Source organism: Oryctolagus cuniculus, chromosome 15, assembly GCF_964237555.1.
Source record: "Oryctolagus cuniculus chromosome 15, mOryCun1.1, whole genome shotgun sequence".
NCBI classification, from domain to species: Eukaryota; Metazoa; Chordata; class Mammalia; order Lagomorpha; family Leporidae; genus Oryctolagus; species Oryctolagus cuniculus.
The window spans coordinates 564,375-582,999 of NC_091446.1; the positions used below are offsets into that span (position 1 = coordinate 564,375).

The 18,625-nt window shown below is 60.9% G+C and overlaps 1 protein-coding gene across 8 annotated transcripts in view; it reads right to left on the reverse strand.

Annotated features, from left to right (window-relative positions):
* The window catches only part of INPP5A (inositol polyphosphate-5-phosphatase A), a 157,129-nt gene that overhangs the window by 59,439 nt on the left and 79,065 nt on the right, over positions 1 to 18,625 (reverse strand). The window lies entirely within an intron of this gene.

Here is an 18,625-nt window from a genome sequence, read left to right on the forward strand (position 1 = left end):
TCTCGCTGCTGGTCACTGTCCCCTGCACTGCTCTACTGCTGTCCCCTCAGCCTTCCCTCCGCCCAGAGGCCACCGCTCTGCGTCTCTCAGACTGCTCACGCTCACGCCCCGATCCTCCAGCAGCTTGAGGGGCCCCACGCCCTTCAGTTCACAAACTCCAGCTGTGCTCAGAGCAGGCCAAGGCCCGTCCCCAGAAGCTGCCTGTACCGTGCCTACCTGGCTCCCCGCTCTGTGGGGAGCCCTCGCTGCGCTTCTCCACGGGAACCGCAAGCCACTTCCTCTCTCCTGGGAGCAGCCCCAGCCCCGCTGCCCGCTCGGCTGCCTGTGCCCCTCCCGGGAAGGGCAGGGAAGCTTCTGGTCACCTCTGAGGCCCAGCATGAGGCCGGGCTCCCGGTTGACGCCAAGGCGCACAGCCCGTCGCAGGCCGCCGGCAGAGCAGCTCCGGACCCGGCGCACAGGGCCAGTGCTCGCGTGCACCCGAGAAGCAGCACGGGACGGCAGAGCAGCGACACCACAGGAGGACGCCCTGGGACCCCCGTCTTCACCACGATGGAGCACACGGACAAGTGAGTCAGTCACCACCACGCTCTTCAGAACAAGCAACAATAACTGAAGTGGGCTCCTGCTAGCACCCAGTGCAGCCGCACTGCCCCCAACAAGGAAGTCTGCCCTGGCCCCAGCACCCCGGGAGGGCTGCAGCACGTCAGTCATGGGTGTCCTCTCTCCAGATGCGTGCCGACTCATCCACACGGCAGCAGCCCAGCACAGGACAACGGCACCGCGGCGTGGCCCCTTCTGGCCCTCACCGCCAGGCCCTGCGGGCTGGCAACCGGCTCGACAGGCACGTCCGACCTCATTGTGTCTGCTGTCCGCAGCCGACACGGACGCTAATTGAATTGGCTGTGCGCGGTGTTCATCCACTCACAAAGCGAATGACATTCTGCCCCTGAATTAAAGCGCATTTTATAAAGCGTGCGCCAGGGAAGCCGCGTGCTGGACACGGGGTGCTGAACCCTGTCACTGCGCCTGGTTGTAGCGTCCCCAATTAGGCAGCCCAGGAAGGGCCAGGGCAGAGCACAAGTCACTGTGACAGCGAGGAGCACACGTGCTCACGGCAGCCACTTGACGGCTCACACGGCGTCACAATCAATTCCACCAGCCCAGGACACCTGTTACCGGCGCAGCACAGGGCCCGCCCTCCACTGTCTTGAGGACAGGCAGGGCTGTGCACTGCCTGCTGCCACCTTGCCAGTCTCACCCCCGGCTCACGGCGCAGGCGTACGGCACGTGCTGAACGAGGAGTCCACAGGGTGGGCATGCGCCCTCTGACAGGGCTCGCTCGCTCGCTCTGGATGTGATGGGGGGAGGAAGGGGTCTTGTGAGGCTTCATATGCTGGGGGCATGGTCCCCAGGGGGTGGTGCTAAGAGGAAAGTGGGGGTCCTTAGGTCACTGGGGTGCTGCCCTCAGAAGGGGGCTCACCTCACGCCCCCCACCAACATAGCCCCCGCTGTCTTAAGTCAGTGCCTTGGTAATCCCTGCCGACGCCGGCCTGACACCAGAGAACAGCTAGGACAAGTGCGGGAAGTCCTGGCCCAGCTTTTACTGGGGAGGGTGGAGGGCAGGCAGAACATTCCAGAATCCGTATGGTGTGCCCAGGACCAGCTGTGGCAACCGTGAGAAATGACACAGACACATAGAGCCCTCGTGCATATGTCAGGAGGTGCGAGGCCGTGCGAGGGCGAGTTTCCGGGCCGGCGCCCCCAGCACCGTCTGATCTGCGTCACCCAAGGGCTCCTGTGCAGCTCGAATGCCGCTTTTCAACAGCAGTTTGCAAATTCAAAGTTTTGAAATGAGCAAAGAAAAATATCGATCTTAAGATAGTAACTAGTTTTAATTATGAAATGTTATTGAGTTATATTTTTCCATGTCTAAGTGATTACAGAAATAAATCAATAAACTTTTATGCCAATTAAATTATGTGCAAAGTTTGCATCATAATTAAAAAGGCTTTGACTTCCATCTTTTGTCTTCTAAAAATCATTAGCTTTTCAATTACATTTCACCCGCACAAATGTTCTGGAGAGGCAGGGAATGTGCATTATGGAGACGGGATCATTAAAGCAAACGCACTTTAAAGGAGCCAGCACTGAACACAAACTGTTCACAGAACACTTGCTGCCATTAGACAAGCTCAGGGCACAGAAAACTCTACCAAAAAAGCATTCATTGATTTTTAAACTTCGATTACACTGGGAGAACTCCGCCCACGCAACCGCAGTCACTCCCTGCAGCAGCGCCCACAGCGGCGCACCCTCCGCCGTGCCCTGGGCCTGGCCACGCCACTTCCCTGCCAGCCTGGGCACAGCGTGCCGACCCTGCTTCCAGCCCTGACATTTGGGTAAGTGCGTGAAATCAGCAGAACCTCTGCTCCACGTCCAGAGCGGCCTCCTGTCACACGTCCACCGCACAAGGCCACAGCGAGGGCGCAGGAACAGAACTCGGGCGTGCAGGCCACAGGCCCTCGGCGCAGCGCAGTCTCTCCCACAGATGCGGCTCGGGGCTCGCGACACCGCAACCTCTGGAAAAAGCCTTGCTAGAGCTTGCAAACCGGAAGCTCACGCCCACCACAGTCGCCTGCAAGCCAGCGCGGCCGCCCCACCGACCCTGAGGCTTCCAGCAGTCACCGAATCCGCTGAGCCTCGACTTCCCCACCTGTGGCCCTGGGGACTGACAGCACGGGGCAGGCGACCCTCCGCCACGGCAGGCCTGGAGCCTCCCGTGCCTGGGACCACCTGGAGCCCCTCTCAGGCCAGAGGAGACTTGGAGCACAGCCTCAAGGCTGCCCTCTGCGCGGTGGGCGGGGCCAGGCCAGCCTCTCAAAGCAGGGAGCCCTGCCCGAGGTGCCCTGCACCCCACCCCCAGCAGCAGAGGCAGGTCACCAGGAGCAACTGTGGGGGGCTTCCTGCCAATCCTCCCCAAGTGGACCCCTTCTCTCCCTCCTTCCCGAGGCCAAACCTCGGACAAGCCTGACGGGAAAAGGTGACCACAGCGAGCCGCCTCCCGCTAATGGCCTTGTTATCAATCAGAGCCGACAGAGACCCAGCGAAGGACGGCTGTCAGGCCATCGGCTGCCGTCTCTCGCACTCTGCTGACACGGCCGTCCTGACCACACGCCTATCTATCATTTTCCTTGAGAAAAAAAAAACACACTGCCAGGAAATTGGTTTCTATGGACAAAAAGAGAGGGAGACACAGGGTTCAGAGAAGCAAGAGGGAGACCCAAGCACCGTCAGGGTGGCCTGAAGTGGGCGGGCAGCAAGGAGCATGGAGCCCACAGCCTCCCGCTCAGCAGGCGGGGTCCTGCGGTGGTGACCAGCCAGGGTGCACCCACAGGGCTCCCCAGGCTGCACAGAGGCCCAGGAGGGGCCCACAGGACTGCCAGACGTTGGTGAGGACCAGGAAGAGGCTTCCGGTGCCGGCATTTACTGCCCGCATTCCAGAGGACCCAACAAGGAGACATGGGTTGGGTGGGAAGAGCAGGGCTGGGGAGGGCTGGGATGATGCCGCAGGCACAGGGAGATGGGAGGGTGGCAGGGGGCCGGCAGATCCTGGGCTCCCCATGGTGACAGCCGTGCTGGGGCAGGGAGCTAATGGCGAAAACAGCAGGCCCACTTGGCAGAGTCCCCGGGGTGGGTGCTGGGGGCAGCTAGGCTCCGTCGGGACATGGCACAGCTACCCCGGGGACCACGACTCGCCACATAGAGAAGCACTGGAAGGCATAGCCTTCCCAGTCTGAGTGCGCAGGGAGTGGGTGCCACGCTCACCTCCTCAGCCCCCTGGCCCAGTGAGCAACATGAGCAGCGTTGTGCCAGCACACCACAGCACACGGCCCAGTGGGAGACGCCCCAACACACGCCCTCTCGGGGCCCAGGGCTGCCCTGCTAGGAGCCAGGGAAAGGACTGCCAAGTTTCTGGAGCAAGGCCTGGCAGGCAGAACGTGCTGCCAATGAGCTGTGGTGGGGCACACGGCCATGTGAGAACACACATGTAAGAACATGGGGACGTCAGAACATGGAGGTGTGAGAACATGGCAACATCAGAACATGGCTATGTCAGAACATGGCTATGTCAGAACGTGGCTATGTCAGAACGTGGCTATGTCAGAACGTGGCTATGTCAGAACATGGCTATGTCAGAACATGCGTGAGAACATGGTGACGTCGGAACATGCGTGAGAACATGGTGACATCAGAACATGGCTATGTCAGAACGTGGCTATGAGGGCCGGCGCCGCGGCTCACTAGGCTAATCCTCCGCCTAGCGGCGCCGGCACACCGGGTTCTAGTCCCGGTAGGGGCGCCGGATTCTGTCCCGGTTGCCCCTCTTCCAGGCCAGCTCTCTGCTGTGGCCAGGGAATGCAGTGGAGGATGGCCCAGGTGCTTGGGCCCTGCACCCCATGGGAGACCAGGAAAAGCACCTGGCTCCTGGCTCCTGCCATCGGATCAGCACGGTGCGCCGGCCGCAGCGTGCCGGCCGCGGCGGCCATTGGAGGGTGAACCAACGGCAAAGGAAGACCTTTCTCTCTGTCTCTCTCTCTCTGTCCACTCTGCCTGTCAAAAAAAAAAAAAAAAAAAAAAAAAAAAGAACGTGGCTATGTCAGAACATGCGTGAGAACATGGCTATGTCAGAACATGGCAACATCAGAACATGGCTATGTCAGAACGTGGCTATGTCAGAACATGCGTGAGAACATGGCGACATGAGAACATGGATGTGTGAGAACATGGTAACATCAGAACTTGGCAACATCAGAACATGCGTGAGAAAATGGTGACATGAGAACATGGAGTTGTGAGAACACGCGTGTCAGGACATGGCGGTGCTTCAGGAAGACCATGGAAACCAAGGCTTGGTGCTGCCTATGAGGACAGGGGGTCCTGGGCTGCTCCAAGGTCAGAGACGGTGACGAGCCCCGATCCCGAGCCCCGAGCCCCGAGCCCCGAGCCCGGCCGGCAGCGGACACATGGAGAAGCATCGGCATCTCCTCACTTCCCTGGTCATGCTTTAATTAAATCTCCAGCCCACTGTCTAAAATAAAGCCGTTATGGACAGCGATCAAGAATTTCATCACTCCCTCCTGGGCTATGAAATCAATCACTCGAGCTTTTATTACGTAACCCTGAGAAGTGAACAGTCAGGTTAGAAGACGCACCACGCTGAGTGCAGACCAGCGCCTTGAGAACAGGGCCCCGCTGCGGCACCTGGACGGGCCCCAGCCTGGAGACAGGAAGCCCGCGCTGCTCGGCACGGCGCCATGCTCTGCCAGCAGCGGTCTAAAGAGGGGACCCGGACCCCTGACCTCGGGGTTTCCTTTGGAAGTTTCAGAGACGCAGCCTGAGGCCAGCTGCAGGCTGTGTGAGGGACGCCCACCTCGGCCCCTCAGCCCCAGGGCCCCAGACGGCAGTGCCCCCCTTGACGCCACCTAGAAGTCAGGGGGGAGCACACGCTTCTGCTCACACCGGAAACAGCTCCACTCCAACCACGTTCAAGGCACTTGGCGAGGGGGGCTGCGCACCCGAGTCTGCAGATAAATAAATGTTGGTGAGCCGGGGAATCGCTGGAGAATTGGTGCATGGCAGCGAATGAATAACCTGCAAACGCTCCCAAACCCCATTATTTCCCCTTCTCCGGGAGCCCGGGATTCATGTCCCCGCATGCCGCCAGTTCATTACCGAGAAGCGCCATCCCTCTTCCGGCTCACGCCGGGCGGCGCGTGGCCCCTGGAGGACCCTTTAATGTTTAATTCCCCATCATCCGCTCCACTGAACAGCTTAATCTCTGCTCGTGTGATCAATACTATATCAGTGTAAATTAAAATGACAATTTTAAAGTAATTAAGCCTGTTAATGCTCGATTCAAATGTCATTATTTGCACAAGGGATTGAGGAGAAATTACACGGTGTCCGGGGGACGCTGTGCGGCCGCCGGGGCCTCGCCGGCCAGGATTAACTTCTGCCTCGCCTGCCAGGACGCCTGTCCAATTTCTAAAGAGGATAACGCAATTTGATAAATTTAATTCCAGCTACAAACTCAATTATTGTGATAACAGATGAAAACTGGGAGGAGACTCTAAACAAGGCCCACATTTTTAAAAATACACTTAACTCCCGAATGAGACACAACAGTAATGGCTTGATCTGATTTGTGCCCTCTCGTTTGAAAACCCTTTAAATAATTACGACGGTCGGCAGAACAGCCAACATTCATTATATAGCCTGACTGCCACCCAGCGGGGCGGCTACCTGGCCCGGGTCACCGTGGAGTCGTCTGCCGTCCCGAGCTCCGGCAGTGGCATTTATGAGACAGGCGTGGGCGGACTCGGTGAAACCCGCCAGCCCCACAGCCGCTCTCTCCTGGCAGCAGCAGGGGGTGGGGGCGGGGGCCCTGGCCCTGCTGGGATGCGTGGGCGCAGGCACTGAGTGGCCCCGAAGACCCCTTCTCTGCCCTGATGCACCTGCACACGCCGGGAGCACCTGCAGAAACAGCTGCAATGGCTGCCTGCACCCATGACGGCCAAGCCCCCGTGTCAGCACCGGAAGCCGAGGCCAGGGCCCCCTCGAGGACCCTGCCTCGGGCCTGCCTCTTTGGGGTGATCTGTTCTCACAACCAGGGACGTCTGCTTCAAGTGTCAAGATTTCCTGGGGATCATGGCAAAGACAGGGATAGCCACAGCACCAGGCCTGGAAACCCAGCAGGGGACAGGGTGACACACTGAGTAAAACCCACTGCCCCTGGAAGAAGCCCAGTATGGGCAAGAGGGTGCCTGGTCCCACGGGGGACACAGCCCTGGAACCGGGGCCACACACATGTGGGCACTGGAGATCAGTTCAAAGGTCAACAGACACTGGTCAACAAACTGACCAATGACCCGAGTGTGAATAACCCCAGCACTCAGACAGCAGGGGCCTGAGGGACACACACATCGTCGACCTGAGCAAGCACTTCTACAGGGACGTGGCATGGCCACTTTCTCACCGCACAGTCAGGTTCAAGATGGGGTCCCAGATGGTTCTCAAGGCAGGAACACAGGAAGGAGTGGCGGCGGAAGCCACTGACTCTTGCAGAGGTCGGCAGCTCTGGGGCTGGCAGGGGTCTGAGGGGTTGCAGGGATGGGGCAGAGACCCCACTGTCAGATGTCACACCCCTCCCGGGCACCTGGGTCCTCACGGGAAATCCACACGTCACCCAGAGCAGAGATCTGCAGGACCACCGGAGACCGGAGCAGAGCTGACCCCGTGGCAATGTCTGGTAGCAAAGCACTGGGCGGTGGCCCACGGGCACAAGGACCGTCCTGGGCAGGTGGCCCGAGTCCCTTCCCCAGCATCCACATGGCTGGGACCTGCAGCCAGCCTTCCGCCTCGCTCGGAGGTGAGGAGGGTGCAGCGGTGGCCGCGGCATGCATGCAGCGTGGGCTGGGCTGGGCTGGGAGGAAGCGTCTCCGTGGGTGCCAGGGGAACCCCAGTGAGGATGGAGCCCTGGCCAGCCGGGAGCAGCCACGCGGCACCGCCAGGGCAGAACGAGCCCCTGAGCTGTGACTCCACCGTGGCGACTTCTTTACGTTCGCTGGTTCAGTGATTTTCTGTCAGGAAACGCTAACGAGCGGCACAGCCCGTAAGAGCCGCCCATCTCTCAGCCTGCTCCCCGCACACTTCCTGGCAGCTGGCTTCCCGGGCGGCGGTGACACGGCCTCCATCACGCCTGTCTGCCACTGATGGATCAGCCGCCCCCGGCGCCTGCCTCAGCCCTGCCAGAGAGCCCAAGGAGGGACGAGGCCCGGGGAGGCCAGGGCGGTGGTCACGGGGCTAGGCCTGGCTCCTGGAGGCTCCACACCCGACCTCCCGCCCAAGGGCGGCCTCCTGCCTACGGTGAGTGGCCTGTGAGGGAGGGACCAGAGACGAGGAGCAGAGCCTTGAGCAAAGTGGACACGTGTCCTCTCCGCATCCATCGGGGATGGCGAGTGGACGTGTCCATGTCCCGCATCTCCATCTCCTCCCAGGTCAGCTCTCGTTCGCAGTCGTGCTGGGACCCGACCAGGGCTGCCTGCCGATGGCAGCTTCATCTCCCACTCCAGGATGAGGACAGGTGCTTCTGTCACGGGAGGGCGGCCACCACCGCGCCCTGCCCATGCCTGGGCGGCAGCAGGTGCACCTGGGTGGAGTGGGCCAGAGGAACGGACCGCAGGCATGTGGTATGAGGAGCCGTGGCTTCGTGCCCTCGCTGTGGCTAAACGTCACACCTGTCCCCGGCTGCCCTCACTCCAGGACACACGGACCTGGGGGTGACAGGACGCAGACAAGGACTGACCCAAGAGGTGTGAACACGGCAGAGGAAGAAGCTCGGTGCTGCACAACACCTGTGGCTGCAGATCCCCACAGGAAACACAACAACTTGTAACCCGCACAAAACTCCAAACTAAGGAGCCAGCCACCAACCAGAACCCTGTCCCCGCCTGCCCAGCAACCAGAACCCCGTACCCACCTGCCCAGCCACCAACCAGAACCCTGTCCCCGCCTGCCCAGCCAACCAGAACACAGTACCCACCTGCCCAGCCACCAACCAGAACCCTGTCCCCGCCTGCCCAGCACATCCACATTCGCCAAGACCACTATGAGCGGGCCCAACGTTACACTCAGTCAACAGACTTCCCCACTCCAAGGAAGGCTCTCAGCTTCTCATCAATACCACCGCGTATGTCTGCAGACAAGGAAAGTCCCTCACCCTCTGAGCCTCCCTCGCCACGGAGCAGAGTCCGGCTGCGCTGGGAATACCTCCCTCTCCGCCTAATCCATGCGGCGTCTCACGGCCCATCCGCCTGCAGTGCTGCGCTGTGGGGCCAGCACTCACAGAACTGCAGATTCAGAATACGCAGCCAGAGGGCTCTGTCGCGGCCGCCACTCCGAAAGGCTTCCCAGTGTCCCTGCGTCTCTCTAGAACCCTCCAGCCACCCCTGCCCCTCGTCCCTAGGAGACTGGATCTGCTTTCTGCCCTGTCCTAGGCTATCTGCACTTCTAAGAGTACTCCATGCACAAAATCACACAGCATGCACTTTGGTGCCTTGCACCCAGCACCGTGCTCTGACCACCGCTCACCGGCGGGGCGGCACCAGTTCCTGTTTCTTTTTTTTTTTTTTTTTTTTTTTTTTTTGACAGGCAGAGTGGACAGTGAGAGAGAGAGACAGGGAGAAAGGTCTTCCTTTGCCGTTGGTTCACCCTCCAATGGCCGCCGCGGCCGGCGCACCGCGCTGATCCGATGGCAGGAGCCAGGAGCCAGGTGCTTTTCCTGGTCTCCCATGGGGTGCAGGGCCCAAGCACCTGGGCCATCCTCCACTGCACTCCCTGGCCACAGCAGAGGGCTGGCCTGGAAGAGGGGCAACCGGGACAGAATCCGGCGCCCCGACCGGGACTAGAACCCGGTGTGCCGGCGCCGCTAGGCGGAGGATTAGCCTAGTGAGCCGCGGCGCCGGCCTTCCAGTTCCTGTTTCTAATCCGTTCTCCGTGCCCCTGCTGGCAGCCAGAAGCTGCTTCTGGACGGAGCTGCTCTGACGCCTGCGCCCAGTCTGCATGCGCTGTACTTCTGCTTCTCCCGCGGCCCAGGAGGGGACGGCTGGACCCCACGGAGGCCGTATTTTCAAGTTTCTTTTTTAAGAACTTCGGTGTTGCCTCTCCCCGCCTGCTGCCCTGACATCTCTGCCTCGGCTGCTGAGATCTCTGCCTCTGTCCCGACCCCCCCCCCCCCCACTGGACACAGCGGGTGGCCTGGGCTGCTTGCCCATCACGGCCGAGCTGTGAGAGTCCTTAGGTGTGATGCTCCAAATGAAACGTTCTCTACTGGACGTGGGCCGCGAGAACCCTGCCTGGGAGTCCTCACTTGTGTGAGTTACCCTCCAAGAGCAATGCTTTTATGTCGATGAAGACCGATCGATTATGGTTTCTTTTTAACAGTTCATGTTTTCTTGTGTCTCATTTTAAAAACCTATTTTTCTTTAACCAATTTGAGAAGCAGATGAGAGAGAGAGAGAGAATAGAGACAGACAGACAGACAGAAAGACAGCTTCTATCCCCTGACTCATTCCCCGAATACCAAAAGACCCAGGGCTGGGCTGGAACAAAGCCACGGCCCGGGAACGCAGTCGCACGCCATCAGGGACCCACGTACTTGAGCCAGCACGGTTGCCATCGGGTGCACACCAGCAGGGAGCTGGAACTGGGCGCAGAGCTGGGATTTAAAGCCAGGCACCAGGATACGGAATAAAGAGGTCCCAACTGCATCTTAACCACCACCCCAAACACTTCCCCCCTAAAGAATGCCTGGCAACCCAAGGTCACTCAGACTTTCTCCTGTAGATCCTGTAGAGGTCTGTCTCTCCTGCACACCCAGTTTAACTTCTAGATGGCGCTGGCACATGCCCACACGGATGTCCCCACACCATCTGCTGGATGCCTCTGTCGGCCGCCAGCGCTGGGCCCACTTCAGCATCCCGTTCGTGGCTGTGTCTGGTTTCAGGACAGCGCTGTCTCCGCCTTCCCATCAGTGTGGGGATACGCAGCCCCGAGGCCTCCACCCACGAACGGGCCCTCCCTCCTCCCACACGGATCTTACTCAGCTTCTCTCAGCAGGAGGCCACGGTTCTGGTGTGCAGGTCTTGCACATCTTTGATTGAGTTTACTCCTAAATACTCTGTATTTTTTGATACTATGGGAAATGGCTCTTTTTAAATCTCAACTTCTAACAGGATCATTCAGAAACTGACAGCTGCCACGAGCCACCAGCCACATGACAAGATTTTAGGAACATGGACAAAATACTAGCCAAAACACGTGGACAAAGTGACTCGTCACAAGCCCTGGTCCTCCTGCCCGCAGGGGCGCCGTCTGCACTGCCCCTCCCGATCTGGCTTCGTTCCCCTGCAGTGCTCAGCAGGGGACCCCTCCCTGGCTAGTCTGAGCTGAGAGAAGAACGAACCAGAAAATAAAAATAAATCAAAGTGGATCACTGTTTCTCGCCCTTTCTGTGTGTTCACCTCAAGGATGCAAACACACAACCCCATGGCCTTAAACAACCACCGGCCCTTCACGCACCTCTGCTGCACCCCCACCACCCCACCTCTGCTCCCAGACCCGGCAACGGCCCCCGGCCCCTCTGCCTGATGCTCAAAGATGGCTGTACCCCAGCCTCGGGCTCACTGCACCTTGCTACAGACAGCCTGTGCCTCCTCCACTTCCCCTCCGCCCCCTCCACCCCCAGCGCCCACAGCCGCCCACAGCCGCCCAGCGCTCAGGGCCATCCCAGGGCCCATAGCCGCCCACAGCCACCCCAGCGCTCAGGGCCATCCCAGGGCTCACAGCACCCACAGCCGCCCCAGCGCTCAGGGCCATCCCAGGGCCCACAGCACCCACAGCCGCCCACAGTGCCCACAGTGCCCACAGCCACCCCAGCGCCCACAGCCACCCCGGCGGGCACAGCAGACCTCAGTGACCCCTTCTCTGATCTCAGGACAGGCAGAGGCTGCGCCCCAGGAGGGCTTCCTTGCCTTGTGTCTTGAAAGGCTCCTGAGACGCAGACGCGCGTCCCACAGGCTTGTCATGGGAACAGGAGTCCCTGTCCACTTCAATCTCCTGTTTCCCAGAGGCAATTAATTTCTTATTTTCTTTTGGTTTTCACCTCTGTGTCTCCAAAGCTTTTACCTCTGCTCCTCGATTTTCCCGTCTCCACTGTGCACAGGGAGGACGCCGATCCTCTGGACAGTCAGCCCGAGCCCACCGGTCAGCCCTGCACAGCCCGAGTGCCCTGTGTGCCCTCGGAGCTCATCGCTGCCTTCCTTGGTTAACTCAGCGCGTCAGCCGGCACCCAGGCCTAGTGCACAGGTGTGCTGCGTGGGTGCTAAAGGAGATGGGGCTGGGCACCGGCTCTCCACCCGGGGAGCCAGAGGAGGCCGTCCGGCAGAGCCTGGCTCGTGGAGGCCTGAGCTCCCTGCCTGCACCTCCACGCTTCCTGGCTCCAGAAGGCGTTCTGGGCGAGAACGTCCCGACAAAGAGCACCAAGGGCATCATTTTTCTTTCAGATGGTATGTATCTGAAATATTATTTTTAAAAAAGATTTACTCATTTATCTAAAAATCAGAGTTACAGAGAGAGGAGAGACACAGAGGGAGAGGTCTTCCATCCACTGGTTCACTCCCCAGGTGGCCGCAATGGCCAGGCAGCCAGGCTGAAGCCAGGAGCCAGGAGCTTCATGGGTGCAGGGCCCAAGCACTTGGGCCATCACCGCTGCCTTCCCAGGCGACGAGCAGAGAGCTGGGTTGGAAGTGGAGCAGCCGGGACATGAACTGGCACCCATGTGGGCAGCCGGCGTCGCAGGCAGCAGCTACTGCTTTACCCACTGTGCCACAGCACCGGCCCTGAAACAGGATTTTAACCCTTCCCTGCCTGCATGAGCGACATGGATTCCAGACGGGAACTTCTATTTGCAGGGTCATAGGACACGCACGGCTCGGCCACAGCCAGCGACAGCTGGACAGGGCCCACTTTCCTAAGTCTTCCCGGCTGACTTCCTAGCCACCCACAGAAACCCACACGGGGCAAGCATTCGGCACAGCAGCTCAGACACCATCTGGAGGCCAGCGGCCCACATATTGAATACGTGGGTTCGAGTCCTGCCTCTGCTTCCAATTCCAGTCTCCTGCTGACGTCACCTGGGAGGCAGTGGTATGGCTCAAGTAGTCGAGTGCCTGGCACCCACATGTGAGACCTGGATTGAGATCTGGGCTTGAAGCTGGGCTACCCTCAGCTATTGCACACACTTGGGGCGTAAGCCAGTGGATGGGAAAATCTGTCTCTCTCTCTGTCTCTCTGACTTTCCAATAAAATGAACCCAGTTTCTCTGTTCTTCCTGCACGGTCCCTGGCACCCGCACCTCTGGCCTGGGGCCGCACCGTACAGCGCGTCTCAGCAGCCTCCTCAAGGGGGAAATTCTCAGCAGACGCCGTGTGTAGCTTCTCCTCGCACTGCCCGAGCCTGCACGGTGCAGGCGGCTCCCAGACCCGGGCAGCCGGGCACCTGGGGAACACAGACCCCCAGGCCTGCCCGCAGCTCCGGAACCCCTCACCTCTCCAGAAGGCGTGGAGCCCACAACAAAATCAGCCCTGTGGCAACTGTTTCGCCACCTGTCTGAGAGCCGGTGTCGGCTCATCTGTTAGAGGGAAATAAAAAAGTCAAGCCTAAATGTATAAAAAATTATGATAGAAGTCCTAAATAAAGCGAGAACTGCAGGCTTATTGAGTCAAAAATCAATCAATCAATGAGGGAGTGGATTAGCAGCACCTCATGAGCCCCACAGAAATAATTTGCCCAAACACTGGGATCTCACAGCGGGAGACCCAATTCCAACACTTTTAGGAAGTAAATAATGAAAAATCAATTCAAAGCAAAAACAGATCAAGGGCCCGGGCTCTGACACGCCGGCACATTTACTGCCTAAAACCACCGTTCGGCTGGGCTGAAAACTTCGGGAGGTGTTTATTTACTTTCAACACCTTCCAGAGATCAATATTTTTAATTTGGATCCGAGTTATTATTTTTCACATCGCGGCAGTGGGGAGCGGAGCGAAGTGGCTCATATTTCAGTGCTAAAAAGATCGATACGACGGCTTCACCTTCACCGCGGCCGCACCGCCGCCCGGCCGCACATCACCCGCTCCCGCGGGGCCGGGGTGCCGAGGCGGGAGCAGGTCATCACCGTCAGCGTGGCAGACGGCCGTGATTTAGCGGGGCACCACGGGCCCGCTGCCCTCAGAAAACCAATCTTGCTCCTCTCACTTCATCAGGCCTGCCTCGGGGAGCGGCAGGAGACAGAGGGGCGGGGGCACTGCCAATGCGGGGGCGGGGGCACTGCCAATGCGGGCCCAGAGAGCATCCGCACGCTCCATCACGTCTGCGTGCGTCCCCCCTGAAACTTCCGTGGGGAGTCCAGAGGCGGCGGCGGCCTCTCAGCAGGAGTGGGTGGGGAGGGCAGGAGACGGCTCCGCGGCTCCACGGCTCCACGGCTCCACGGCTCCAGCCCAGCAACGGGCTCTGCCTTCCAAGCAGACTCTGGGGGCTGGGAGCTGTGACCCACCAGGAACAGGAAAACACCACCACTGGGAAGGATGCCACGCCCACCTGCGGCAGCTCCCCACTGGGGCTGGCAGGCCCTGTGTGCAGGGGCGGCTCCTGGACACCTGACACCCCCCGACCAGAGCAGGACCCCCAGGCGGGGACCCATCGGCTGCTCACACCCTCCCGTGCACACAGCAGCACAAAGGGTGGGGAAGGAAAATCCCTTCTGTAGGTGACCGGCAAGCATCGGTCCTGCTCCCAGGCCAGGAGCCCCGAGTGAGGGACAGCCAGGTTTACCAAATGGACAGAGCTGTCCCTGGGCCCACAAGAAGCTGGTCCACATGGCTCTGCTGCAGGGCCTGAGCACCCAAGCCCTGGCTTCCTCCAGGCAGAGAGTGGACACCAGCCCACCTGTGCTCCCCACCAGGGCGCATGCTGCCCCAGAACTCTGGTCTCATGCCCACCCACGCACATGGCCAAGACTCCTGGGGCAGCAAACGCAGAGGAGGGGCTGGCCCAGACACACTGGTGCTGGGCCCACTCCTGGAGCAGAGGTGGGGCTGCCCCAGACACACTGGTGCTGGGCACCTCCTGGCAGCTCTGGAGGGAGTAAGGTACGTGTGCAGCTCAGGAAGGAGGCGGCAGCAGTGGGCCCACCCATGGCCTTCCACTGTGCTGGGCGGTGGGCATCTGGGGTCCATGGTCCCTGCCAACAGGGGCCCTGCCTCAGCCTGGCTGGCCTGCTTCGATCCAGTCTCCTCAGGTGCCTCGTCAGAAGAACCCCTGTGCCCTGGCCCCACTCACCCCAGGCCCAGACATGACTCAGCCTGGGGACACCACTCAGAGCGGCCTGGGGGCACACAGCCCTGGAGCTGGGCTGTGGACCGCACATCCGTGTGCCCACCGCGGCCACGGCCCCCCACAGCTCTGTAGGAGGCGTGTGATGAGCAGGCCAGTGTGGACTCCAGGCCACCTGTGCCCGCCCCCACTCCCCGCCGGAGCCCGCAGGAAGCACAGCCGCTGTCTGGGCTCCCTGGGCCGGCGGCCTCAGGTGTGGTGCTCACTCCTGCCGTGAGACAAGACGGCAGAGAGATCAGATGAGGACAAATCTGCAGTCCTCCTTGCTCAGTGTCTCCGAGGCTGGCGGCAGGAAAGCCGCTCCCTGACGGCCTCCTATTGATAGCTGAGCTTTTCAGGTGTTAAGTGATGCGTTTTCTATGCTCCTCGCGTGGTCGGGTAAATTGGACACAAGATTTCTGCGCTGCTGGAGGGCCTGATCGATACCCACGAGGCAGCCTGGGCCAATCGCGGCGTGGCGGCCGCTGGGGCTGCTGTGAGACACAGCGCGGTGCCCGGACCACCCTGGAACACTGCTTCCAAGTCTCCAACGCCACAGGTGGGCACTGTCCAGCGGCCTGTCCCCGGGCTGGAGCTCACCGAGGGCAACTCAAGGCCAAGGCAGAGTGAGCCTCCACTGGATCCTGGGCTGCGGCGTGGGCAGCTCCTCACAGGACCCCTCCCCTGAGCCTGGCCCACCTCACGTACTCCTAACCCAGTGGCCCCGGTCGCAGGTCCCCCAGCCCCCTCTGGCACCACTGAGGAAAGCCCCCCGAGCCATCCTTGTACTCACAGGTGGCATGGAAGTTGCCGTATGGCTCACTTTTCTGCCACAGGCACTCTTGGCACGCACCAGGTTACCAACACCGGATCCTCACACACGGATGCAACCACCAGCTCAAACAGGCCACACTGGGCTGTCCCCCCCCACCCCGACGCATTCCGGACACGTGGGCTATGCTGCCTGCAGAGACAGCTGTCCTCGTGGGTGGCTCTGTGACGCAGCACACACAGGCCCTGAGTGAGCAGCAGCCAGGCCTGAGAGTCAGAAGGAGGAGGCCCCTCAGCCGAAGGAAGGGCAGAGCAGCCGGGCAAGGACAGCTCCGGGGCAGAGAGCAGTGGCTGGCGGTGGGAGAACAGCAGGTATGCAAGGGTGGGGGCGCGGGCCACACGCAAGGACACTGAGTGACAACGACCTGCCCTGTCTCGCTTTGCTGCTTCCCAAATGCCCCATCAGGAGCAGACATCCTGCGGACGATGCAGCAGCCAGGGCAGCCGAGCAGTCAGGGCTGGCTTCCCCAGAACACGGCCGGGAAGGGAGCCCCCGGGCACCGACGTCCCCAGCAAATGCAGCCAGGACCCTGAAGGGAAGGGGCTCCTGGGTCCCCAGGACAGTGGTCCAGGCACCTGACCAGCCTGATTCCAGCCTGAGGAACTGCGGTCCCACACACACCTGTCCCCTGCGAGGACCCTGGTCATGCCCTGCGTGTACTTGCCGAGGACTCAGAACTGGACAGCTCGGCTCCCTCAGGCAGTCATGGCTGGGCCACCACAACGTAGACGTCGCCAGGATCCCAAATGCACAGCACGGGCAACTCCCCTGGACATGGGGCAGCACCAGCGTCCAAGGACACAGATCCCAGGGGTCTCTGCTGGGGACACAGAGGACCTCCTTTGCTGCCATGTGGGCTTCCAGCAGGCCACTCCCTGGGGCTCCCTCACTGTCCTGAGCGAGCCGGTGAGCCTGCACCGTGCAAGGCCCCAGGGACCCCACCCAGATGCTGGCGAGCGTCGGCTCCGTGCCAGGCCTGCACCCCAGCTCTCTCCCCTGGGAGGGCCGAGGACACCACGTGCAATCCGCACACGGGATCCCGGCCCCGCCCGCCCCACCACATCTGTCTTCCAGGCTGTCTCACTGGCTCCACACACATTCGCGGGGACCCGGTGTCTGTTGGAACCAGGGCAGGGCAGTGCTCTGTGGAGTGCGGGCCTGGGGCGGAGCAGGCAGGGGCAGCAGGGGTGGTGGCCCTGCCCGGAGGGAGGGGCTGGGCACTCCTGGGGCCGGGGTGCGGTGTGCTCACCCTCACCTCCCCCTGCCACCGCCGCGGCAGCAACAGGGACAGGGCACAGGGCCTTCCGGGGCACACGGTGCTGGCAGGAGTGTCCAGGGGAACGTGCGGCAGACGGGAGCCCACGGAGCCCGGTGGTGACAGGCTCGCCGCCTCGGCTCCGTGAACAACCAACAAACCTGCTGCATGCACCACGGCCACACACAAGTCTTCTGTGGACCAACAATTTTTTTTTTTAAGTACAGAAATTGCTTTTTCAGCATCTCCTGAAGAAAAGATGGGTGGCGCAACGCTGCACTGGCGCCACCTCCTGGTGCGGATGGGCACTGCACATCGCCACCGCTGCCGAAGCCCCCGCAGCACCCCCAGCCCCTCGGCTGACTGGCTCACCAGGTGGGGCTTCAGGTCCAACTGCCTTCTGGGAAGAGGCCACTGTTTTCTGACTCCTATTAACACCTCTGACAGCACGCATGGATGAGATAAATTCATTTCAATTTCCTTCTTCAATTAATGGCCTATTATTTGAAACAGACTCAGCTAAAAATATGGCTTCATTGCCATCAATCTTGCAAAGATAAAATGGTCTGCCTCTGACAGCCAGAGGCCACTGGGCTTCAGTGGAGGGGTGGCTGCCCAGTGGCCATGGCAGCCCAGCGCTGCCCAAGACCCAGGGGGTGCCTCTCAGCAAGACACTCAGGGGACCCCCCAGCAAAGATCTGCACACATGAGGGCAACAATGACAGTGCTGGGGACAGGGCTGGGAGACAGTGCTGGGGGACAGTGCTCGGGGACAGTGCTGGGGGACAGTGCTGGGGGACAGTGCTGGGGACAGTGCTGGGAGACAGTGCTGGGGGACAGTGCTGGGGGACAGTGCTGGGGGACAGTGCTGGGGACAGTGCTGGGGGACAGTGCTGGGGGACAGTGCTCGGGGACAGTGCTGGGGACAGTGCTGGGGGATAGTGCTCAGGGGACAGTGCTGGGGGACAGTGCTCAGGGACAGTGCTGGGGGACAGTGCTCAGGGGACAGTGCTGGGGGACAGTGCTCAGGGGACAGTGCTCAGGGACAGTGCTGGGGGACAGTGCTGGGGGATAGTGCTCAGGGGACAGTGCTGGGGGACAGTGCTCAGGGACAGTGCTGGGGGACAGTGCTCAGGGGACAGTGCTGGGGGACAGTGCTGGGGGATAGTGCTCAGGGGACAGTGCTGGGGGACAGTGCTGGGGGACAGTGCTGGGAGTCAGTGCTCGGGGACTGTGCTGGGGGACAGTGCTCAGGGGACAGTGCTGGGGGACAGTGTGCGTGGCCCCAGGGCAACAGTTGCAGTCTCAGATCCAAGCAGGAACGGGGAATGCATGTGTCCTGTGCACCATCTGTGACGAGCTCCTGCATGCCGGCATCTCTGCCCACGCCACCTGCTGGCCATGACAGACCTCCCAGGACGATGGGTGCAGGAGAGACAGCAGGACAGAGGCACCTGCCAGGCCGGAGGGGACAGTGCTTCCTCCGTGAGTGGGTCTTAGACACGCCTCTGCTCACAAGCCTTCTCCTGCCTCCACATCCTAGAAAT